Raw genomic sequence first — 10,682 nt, forward strand, 5'->3', positions numbered from 1 at the left:
TGCAGTGGAAGCTCAGAGTCTTACCCATTGGACAGCCAGGGAAGTCCCCTACATCTGGGGTTTTATTTTATCCTTGTCAAGTTTCATTTTCTTGATTTTGGCATTTTGTTCTAATCTGTCAAGATGAGTTTATTTTAAAACATTTTTAATTGAAGGATAGTTGATTGATTTGCAAGGTTTCAGGTGTATAGCAATTCAGTTATACATTTATTTCTTTTCCATTATAGGTTATTACAAGATACTGAGTACAGCTCTCTGTGCAGGTCCTTGTTCTTCCCTATTTTACATATAGTACTTTGTATCTGTTCATTTATCCCTCCCCACCTTTTGCCTTTGCTAACCATGAATTTGTCTTCTGTATCTGTGAGTCTATTTCTGTGTCGTAAATCAGTTCACTTGTATCATTTCTTTTCAGATTCATATATAAGTAGTATCATAGGATACTTGTCAGTCTAAGATCATTTTAAATCTCGCTTCTAACTGCTGAACCTGCCCCCCACAACTAGACAGTCCGTGCACCACCACGAAAGATCCCACATGATGAAAGGAAGATCCTGCATGACACAACTAAGGCCCCATGCAGCCAAATAAATAAATATTTATATAAATAAATAAATCTGCTTCTATCATCCATTCTATTATCTTTCCCAGCTAGATCACTATCTAAGCTACTGATTTTAAAAATATCTAATACACCAGTGATTTCTTCATGGATCACAGCCTTGTCCTGGTGAAGGGACTTGTGTAACTCAAGCTATGAGCCATGCCGTGCAGGGCCCCTAACACTGATGGATCATAGTGGAGAGTTCTGACAAAATGTGGTCCACTGGAGGAGGGAATGGCAAAACACTCTAGTATTCTTGCCGTGAGACCCCGTGAACAGTATGAAAATGCAAAAAGATACGACACGGGACTATGAGTCAGCAGGTGTCCACTGTGCTACTGGGGAAGAGCAGGGGGCAATTACGAATAGCTCCAGAAAGAATGAAGCATCTGGGCCAAAGCAGAAATGACACTCAGTTGTGGATGTGTCTGGTGGTGAAAGTAAAGTCTGATGCTATAACAAACAATATTGCATAGGAACCTGGAATGTTAGGTCCATGAATCAAGGTAAATTGGACGTGGTCAAGCAGGAGATGACAAGAGTGAACATTGACATCTTAGGAATCAGTGAACTAAAGTGGATGGGAATGGGTGAATTTAATTCAGATGACCATTATATCTACTGCTGTGGGCAAGAATGCCTTAGAAGAAATGGAGTAGCCCTCATAGTCAACAAAAAAGTCCAAATTCAGTACTTGGGTGCAATCTCAAAAATGATAGAATGTTCTTGGTTCATTTTTGAGGCAAAGTGTTCAACATCACAGTAATTCAAGTCCATGCCCCAACCATTGATGCCAGTGAAGCTGAAGTAGACCACTTCTGTGAAGACCAACATGATCTTCTAGAACTAACACCAAAAAAAGATGTCCTCTTCATCATAAGGGATTGGAATGCAAAAGTAGGAAGTCAAGACATACCTGGACTAACAGGCAGGTTTGATGGTTCAAGGGCTTACCTGATGGCTCTGATAGTAAAGAATCTGCCTGCAATGCAGGAGACCTGGGCTTGATCCCTAGGTTGGAAAGATCCCTTGCAGAAGGGTATGGCTACCTACTCCAGTATTCTTGCCTGGAGAATTCCATGAATTGGACACGACTGAATGACTAACACTATCACTTTTTACTTTCATTTTTTTGGCCTTGGAGTACAAAATGAAGCAGAACAAAGGCTAACAAAGTTTTGCCAAGAGAACACACTGGTCATAGCAAACACTGTTTTCCAAAAACACAAGAGATGACTCTACCCATGGACATCACCAAATGGTCAATAGCAAAATCAGATTGATTATGTTTTTTGCAGCCAAAGATGGAGAAGCTCTATACAGTCAGTGAAAATAAGACCTGGAGCCAGCCGTGGCTCTGATCATAAGTTCCTTACTGTGAAATTCAGGCTTAAACTGAGGAAAGTAGGGAAAACTGCTAGGTCATTCAGGTATGACCTAAATTGAATCCTATATGATTATACAGTGGAGGTGATGAATACATTCAAGGGATAGATCTGACAGAGTGCCTGAAGAACTATGGACAGAAGTTCATAACACTATACAGGAAACAGTGACCAAAACCATCCCAAAGAAAAAGAAATTCAAGAAGGCAGAGAGGTTGTCCGAGGAGGCTTTACAAATGGCTGAGGAAAGAAGAGAAGTAAAAAAGGAGAAAAGAAAAGATAATACCCAACTGAATGCAGAGTTTGAGAATAGCAAGGAGAGATAAGAAGGCCTTCTTAAATGAACAATGCAAAGAAAAAGAAGAAAACAGTAGAATGAGAAAGACTAGGTATCTCTTCAAGAAAATTGGAACATTAAGGGAACATTTCATGCAAGTATGGGCACAATAAAGGACAGAAACAGTAGGGACCTAACAGAGGCAGAAGAGATTAAGAAGAGGTGGCAAGAATACACAGAAGAACCAAACAAAAAAGGTCTTAATGATCAGGATAACCACGATGGTGTGGTCACTCACCTGGAGCCATGCATCCTGGAATGTGAAGTCAAGTGGGCCTTAGGAAGCATTACTACAAACAAAGCTAGTGGAGGTGATATAATTCCAGCTGAGCTATTTCACATCCTAAAAGATGATGCTATTCAAGTGCTGCACTCAATATGTCAGCAAATTTGGAAAACTCAGCTGTGGCCACAGGGCTGGAAAAGCTCAGTTTTCATTCCAGTCCCAAAGAAGGACAGTGCCAAAGAATGTACAAGCTACCAAACGTACAAGCTTCGCTCATCTCACATGCTAGTGAGGTTACACTCAAAATCCTTCAAGCTAGGCTTTAGCAATAAGTGAGCTGAAAACTTCCAGATGTACAAGCTGGGTTTAGAAAAGGCAGTGAACCAATGATCAAATTGCCAACATTCGCTAGAATCATAGAGAAAGCAAGGGAATTTCAGAAAAGCATCTGCTTTATTGACTACGTGAAAGCATTTGACTTGTGGATCACAACAAACTATGAAAGATTCTTAAAGAGATGGGAATACCAGACCACCTTACCTGTCTCTGAGAAACTTATATGCAGCTTAAGCAACAACAGTTACAACCTTATATGGAACAAGTGACTGGTTCCAAATTGTGAAAGGACTACGTCATGGCTGTATATTGTCACCCTGTTTATTTAATATATATACAGAGTACATCATACAAAATGCTGGGCTGGATGAATCACAAGTGTGAATCAAGACTGCTGAGAGAAATATTAACAGCCTCAGATATGCAGATAATATCACTCTAATGGCAGAAAGTGAAGAGGAACTAAAGAGCCTCTTGATGAGGTGTGAAAGAGGATAGTGAAAAACTGGCTTGGAACTCAACATCCAAAAAACTAAGATCATGGCAGCTGGTCCTGTCACTTCAAGGCAAATAGAAGGGGGAAAAGTGGAAGCAATGACAGATTTTATTTTCTTGGGCTCCAAAATCACTGTGGACAGTGACTGCAGCCATGAAATTAAGAGACACTTGCTCCTTGGAAGAAAAGCTATGACAAACCTAGACAGCCTATAAAAAGCAAAGACATCACTTTCCTGACAAAGGTTTGGATAGTTAAAGCTATGATTTTTCCAGTAGTTATGTACAGATGTGAGAATTGGACCATAAAGAAGGTTGAGCACTAAAGAATTGATGCTTTTGAACTGTGGTGCTGGAGAAGATTCTTGAGAGTCCCCTGGATTGCAAGAACATTAAACCATGTCAATCCTACAGAAAATCAACCCTGAATAGATGCAAAGAGCCAACTCATGGGAAACGACCCTGATGCTGGGAAAGACTGAAGGCAAAAGGAGAAGAGGGTGGCAGAGGATGAGATGGCATCACGGACTCAATGGACATGAATTTGGGTGGACTCCAGGAGATGGTAAAGGACAGAGAGGTCTAACGTGCTGCAGACCATGGAGTCACAGAGAGTTGGACACGACTTAGTGACTGAACAACGACAGTGAAGTCCCTCTCTTTATTGATATCAAATTTTTTAATCAGTATCCTTTGAGCTCAGTTGATAAGCTAGTTAAAAATCTATATAGCTGTGATTATCCACCCACATTGCTTCAGGCTCATTTTCTTAGCCCTATCTACCTGCTCCTTTACTACCTTTCTCTGATCTGTTCCTAGTCCATTAAGCAAACCATAACCACTCAGGCACCACACAAGTACAGATCTGTTTGGGCCCTACAAACACCAGCAGCTTTTAAAGGTATTTTCAGTGACTTCTCCATTTGCTAATTCCCCACCTGTTGTCATGCCGCTCTTCCCTCTGTGAAACTCTGCAGAGACTTGTCATTCCCAACTCTCATTACCCGCACCACCGACTCCATACATGATGTCTCTGTGTTCGAGGATATAGACTCCAGCTTAGACTTCATCATTGCTCCTCCACTTGGCTCTTGGTGCTCTCTCTCTGCCTGTGATAGAGCTCTTTTTTTATTTAGCTTGGCTATTATTCCATAAATAATATGTGTAACTTTGCCTCAATCTTTTTAATGACTACATAGTATTCTATTGCATAGATAGACAATACTGACGGACGCTTAGGTGGTTCCCCAAATTTTGGCATTACAAAGAGGCCATAAGTCTGTTTGCAAATACCAAGGTAGGATAAATACCTGGAAATAGAATGGAAGGATCAAAAGATATGTAGCTTTTATTTTTATTTTTTATTTTTTTTCAGCATCCATAAATAATATTTTATTGGAGCATAGCTATATCCATTCATTTACATATTGTCGTTGGCAGGTTTCTGGTTCATGCTTTTTAAGTTGTGTTGAAGGTCTAGAGCCTATACCTTGCCTAACCTAGCTAAGAAGTCTTTGTTGAACCCAAGGCCACACTTTTCTTCAATGTTTTCGTCTACAAGTTTTATACTTTTAGTCATTTTATTTAGTTCTGTAATCTATTGTTTACAGTTTTGTAATACATTGAGTTAGTTTTCATATAGGTATGAAGTATGGGTTGAGGTTTATTTTTTTACACAGTGGATTTCCAATTACTACTTTTACACATGGATTTTCTGTTGTTTTAAAGGACTATACTTTATTGTTGAGTTACCTAGGCATCTTTTTAAAAAAGTAGTGACCATTTAAGTATTGGACTGTTCTGGACTCTGTTTTATTGTATGTGTGTTGATGCTTTACCAATATTTGATTACTTCTGTAGTTTTTATGGTAAGTCTTGAAATTAGGTAGTGTGAGTTCTTCAGTTGTTTTCTTTTTCAAAATGTGTTGCCTAATTGGAGAGTTTTGCTTTTCCATACAAATTTTAGATTTAGCTTGTCAATTTGTTTAAAGAATTCTTGCTGAGATTGTGATTTGAGATGACATTGAATCAATTTATAGAGAATTGATATCTTAACAGTACTGAAACTTCTCATGATGAATATAGAATATTTCTCCTATTAATTAGACCTCTTTTAATTCTTAGTATTTTATAGTTCTTACCGAAGAAAGTCTGCTTATATTTTGCTAGATTAATACCTTAGACTTTTCTTTCTTTTATTTTTGATGCCATTTGCATACTGCTTTTAAAAATTTTGATTTCCAACTGTCTATTGCTAGTATACAAAAATGCAATTGTTTTTTGTATATCGAGCATGTATCTTGTGACTTTGCTGCTGCTGCTGCTAAGTCGCTTCAGTCATGTCCGACTCTGTGTAACTCCATAGACGGCAGCCCACCAGGCTCCCCCATCCCTGGGATTCTCCAGGCGAGAACACTGGAGTGGGTTGCCATTACCTTCTCCAGATGTGTAGCTTTTAATTTTGGTAGTGCCAAGTTACTCTCCAAGGAGTTGTACCATTTTACCGCAGTGGTAGTTTAGAGCTCAGCAACATAAACAATTTTGATCTTGTTCTTAAAAGATATCTTGCTATTATACTATTGGAAATTTGAAATGGCTTTTAATTTTTCCCTTCTCCCTCATTTCTCCTCCTTACTCTGATTGCTCCCCAACCCTGAACTCCAGATTCTTCTCACTCATTTGTACAAAGTCATTCCACTGTCTCCAGACCCTGATGATTAACTCTGCCCCAGCCCTGCATTTACACATACAAACCTCAGCATAGTAAACCTGCTTCCCTCCAAAGACATCATTCTTAGTAATAACAATATTGAGCGTGTTCATGTATTAACTGATTTAATCAACCTTGCGACGCAGATACTGTTGTTATCCCTACTTCATGTGTAAGGAAATTGAGGTATAAAGAGGTTAAGTAGCTTGTCCAAGGTCACACAGTTTAAAAATTGCACAAATACTATTTGAACCTAGATAGCATGTCTCTAGAGATCACACTCTAAACCCCTACAGACAGATTCCTCTCCTGAGAGATTAGTCTGTTTAGGTTCTTATCAAATTCTAACCTTTCTTAGGGCTTCCTATGGTATAAATCAGACTCTGGTCTCTACCCTGATCCCTATCTAGCCCACAGCAGGTTCTATTAGTAGCTCTGCCCACAAACGTGTCTGGAAAAAATGAGTTTCAGAACCGCCTTATTTAGCCTGTGACAGAGGAAAAAGTATGGGGTGGAATCACAGGCAAAGGGGACAGCAGTCAAGCCCTCTCTCTCCCTTTGCAGAGGTGCGGCCTCCCTGTTCTGTTCTCTGGGTGGTTCTTCCCAGACAGGAAGGGAGCAGTTGGCTTAGTCAGTCTAATTTTCCCTGGAACTCAGCACACTGAAATCCAGGAGTGCCTGAGGCCAACTTAGGCAAGTTCTTCTATTCAATTAACATTCGTTTGAGTCCCAACAATGGGCCAGACCCTATGCAGTGTAAGGGTACAACATAAGTCACATACTCTACAAGTGAAGATAAGCACTTCAATTACCAATTACCTGCAACATGGTATCTCAATAGTTTGAACCTTGAGTGCATTGTTTGGAGTGGGGGAGGGCAAGAGGAGAAAGGGAAAATGGAAAGTACAGATAAAGTGCGTATCCCTGGTGTTTTAATTGTAAGGAAACAATCCAGATTAGGGAAAGTTAGAAAGTTAGTAACTCAGCTTCAGGAAGGATTTCTGGCAGAAGGAAGGCACCTTTGCAAGTACTGTAGTTCTTCAAATGCAGGTGAGGTCAAATACCTAGCCTATTTATCTGTGGGTAGGAAGGTATGAGGGCAAAGGGCAGTCAGGAAAAGTTCCAAGATCCATAATAGTGGGGGCAGGGGCATCTGTGAAATGCTAATTCCTACTTGGCAGCTTTTCTGGAAATTGTGATGGTAGCTGGTGGTGGGAAAAATCACTGAAATCACCAGTGACCACAACCCTTTCCCTGCCTCTGGGTGACTGGCTATCATCTGAGCCATTCCAGTTGTTGACAGGCTGCTGTGGATCCTTTCTTTTCTTCCTCCCTCCCTCCTTCCATTCCTCCCTCATTTCTTTCTTTCTCTCCCCCACCCCAACCACCACACAACTTGTGGGATCCAAGAGTCCTAACCATTGGACCACCAGGCAACCCCTCTTTCTTCTTTTCTTTCTTTCTTTTTGCTTGTGGGATCTTAGGTCCCTAACCAGGAATCAAACCCATGCTCTTGGTAGCAAAAGCATGGAGTCCTAACCACTGGACTGCCAGGGAATTCCCTCTTTCTCTTTCTTTCCTTACTTCTTTTTAGGTAGGAGGAAGGGAGGAATGAAAAAAGATTCATTTTTCTATGAGCAAATGAATAAGCAAGCCACATCTTCTACATTAACTAGACAGCCTCTTGTAGGATAAAAAGGCCTGGCCAAGGGATTCAGTCAGCAGAGAGACCCAGTTTCTGGCTTCAGATCTTTGTGAGCCTTGGAAATTCACAACCTATCTGTACACCACTTCTCATTTGTGCTGTGGGAATAATACGTTTTTGTCCCTCAATGATATTCCAAAAAAGGAAAGAAAGGAATAATAGATAAACATTTAAAGGCCTCAGGAAATGGTACTCAATAGGGATATATTTTACTTTTTTAAATAATTTCTCAGATTGTTTCAGTAAAATAAAAAGGCCACGGTTGATATGCTGTTTTATTAAATGGGTGCTGAGTGTTGCTAAGGGGCCTCTTTTGAGTAATTTCCTCTTCTTAATTGGGACAGAAATTCTGGCCATTGATAGAAACATAAAAGGGCCAAAATAGAACTCGACTGTTCTACAGCTTCTGGTTCTCAATAGACTTCCACTTAAGGATTTTGTTCTATTCCAAAGCTAAGTCATTAAAGCAGGGGCTAGTTCTAATGAAGAGGATATTTATGAAGAAATATAGATAATGCAAAGAGAAAGGAAAGGCAAGAAAAAAAATGCACTGATGAACTACAAATGGTCATAAAATTTGGAAACATGGGTGAATATACTTAATAAAAGATTTATGAATATTACAATACAAAACATGCTATGTTCAATAATATTACACAATATGTTCCTCACTAAAGATGCCTTGTTCAATGCCATGGGCCAAGCTGCAGTGCATACAGTGCTAATGCTGTTCCTACCATCCCTTGCAAATGAGTCTATGATGCCTTATCTCATATAATTTATCTGATTTTTTTTCACTGAATAAACATACATATCCCAGAAGAAGTAATCAAGGGGGTTCAATCTGTAAAAATATAAACTATTCTCTGTGTTTGCAGACTTTGTGACTATCTTGTAGCTTCTACAGAAATGAACATAGAGAACAGATGCAAAGAGGATGGTAGAGAGTCTAGAGAAAGATAGAGGGTAAAAGTAGAAACACAGAGGGTGTGACCATGGAAACAAAACTGGGTTGGGGGGCAGGGAACAGAGAGCGAAATAGGCAGATAGACACAGTCAGAGATCCTTTGGAAAATAATGCAACATATCAGGGAGACAGGACACTGAGAAGGACAGAAAAGCAGGTCAGAAAGGAAGGAAGTATTTTTTTTTTAACTTTTTATCTTATATTGGAGTATAGCCAACTAACAATGTTGTGACAGTTCCAGGTGGATAGCAAAGGGACTCAGCCATATATTTACATGTATCCATCCTCCCCCAAACTCTCCTCCCATGCAGGCTGCCCCATGGAATTGACGGAGTTCTGTGTTTTACACAGTAGGACCTTGTTGGTTATCCATTTTAAATATGTGTGTGTGTGCGTGATGATCCCAAACTCCCTAACTCTCCCTTCCCCCCATCCTTCCCTATTGACAACCATAAGTTCCTTCTCCAAGTCTGTGAATCTATTTCTGTTTTATAAATAACTTCATTTGTATCATTTCTCTTTAGATTCCACATAAAAGGAATGTCATATGATAGCTCGTCCTTCCTGTCTGACTTACTTCACTCAGTACGGCAGTCAGTCCCTAGGTCCATCCATGTTGCTGTAGCTGGAATTATTTTGCTATTTTTACGGCTTCCCAGGTAGTGCTTGTTGTTCAGTCACTAAGTCATGTCCGACTCTTTGCGACCCCATGGAATGCAGCACAGTAAGCTTCCCAGTCCTTCATCATCTCCCGGAGTTTGCTCAAATTCATGTCCATTGAGTCAGTGATGCTATTTAACCATCTCATCCTCTGTCGCCCCCTTCTCCTCTTCCCTTCAGTCTTTCCCAGCATCAGGGTCTTTTCCAATGAGTCAGCTCATCAGGTGGCCAAAGCATTGGAGCTTCAGTTTCAGCATCAGTCCTTCTAATGTATATTCAGGGTTGACTTCCTTTAAGATTGACTGGTTTGATCTCTTTGTTGTTCAACTCTCAAGAGTCTTCTCCAACACCACAGTTCAAAAGCATAAGTTTTTCAGTGCTCAGCTTTCTCTAAGGTCCAACTGGCACATCCATATGTGACTACTGAAAAAACCGTAGCTTTGACTATAGGGATATTTTTCCACAAAGCAAAGAATACACAGGTGGCGCTAGTGGTAAAGAATCTGCCTGCCAATGCAGGAGACATGGGTTCAATCCTTGGGTGGGGAAGATTCCCTGGAATAGGAAATGGCAACCCACTCTGAATTCTTGCCTGGAAACCTTCATGGACAGAGGAGCCCAATGGGTTACAGTCCATGGGGCCGCAGAGACAGAGTGACTGAGCACAGCACATGGCTGAGTAGTATTCCACTGTATATATGCACCACCTCTTCTTTATCCATTCATCTGTCGATGAACATTTAGGTTGCTTCCATGTCTTGGCTATTGTAAATACTGCTGCTGTGTACAGCTGTCAATATTTAAATGAAACAGGTGATGGAAGCACATCTGCTCTTGCATGGACCAAATTCAGATCAGATCAGATCAGTCGCTCAGTTATGTCCGACTCTTTGCAACCCCATGAATCGCAGCATGCCAGGCCTCCCTGTCCATCACCAACTCCCGGAGTTCACTCAGACTCACGTCCATCGAGTCAGTGATGCCATTCAGCCATCTCATCCTCTGTCATCCCCTTCTCCTCCTGCCCCCAATCCCTCCCAGCATCAGAGTCTTTTCCAATGAGTCAACTCTTCGTATGAGGTGGCCAAAGTACTGGAGTTTCGGCTTTAACATCATTCCTTCCAAAGAAACCCCAGGGCTGATCTCCTTTAGAATGCACTGGTTGGATCTCCTTGCAGTCCAAGGGACTCTCAAGAGTCTTCTCCAACACCACAGTTCAAAAGCATCAATTCTTCGGCGCTCAGCCTTCTTCACAGT

Source organism: Bison bison, unplaced genomic scaffold, assembly GCF_000754665.1.
Source record: "Bison bison bison isolate TAMUID 2011002044 unplaced genomic scaffold, Bison_UMD1.0 scf7180017864180, whole genome shotgun sequence".
In the NCBI taxonomy this organism is placed as follows: domain Eukaryota; kingdom Metazoa; phylum Chordata; class Mammalia; order Artiodactyla; family Bovidae; genus Bison; species Bison bison.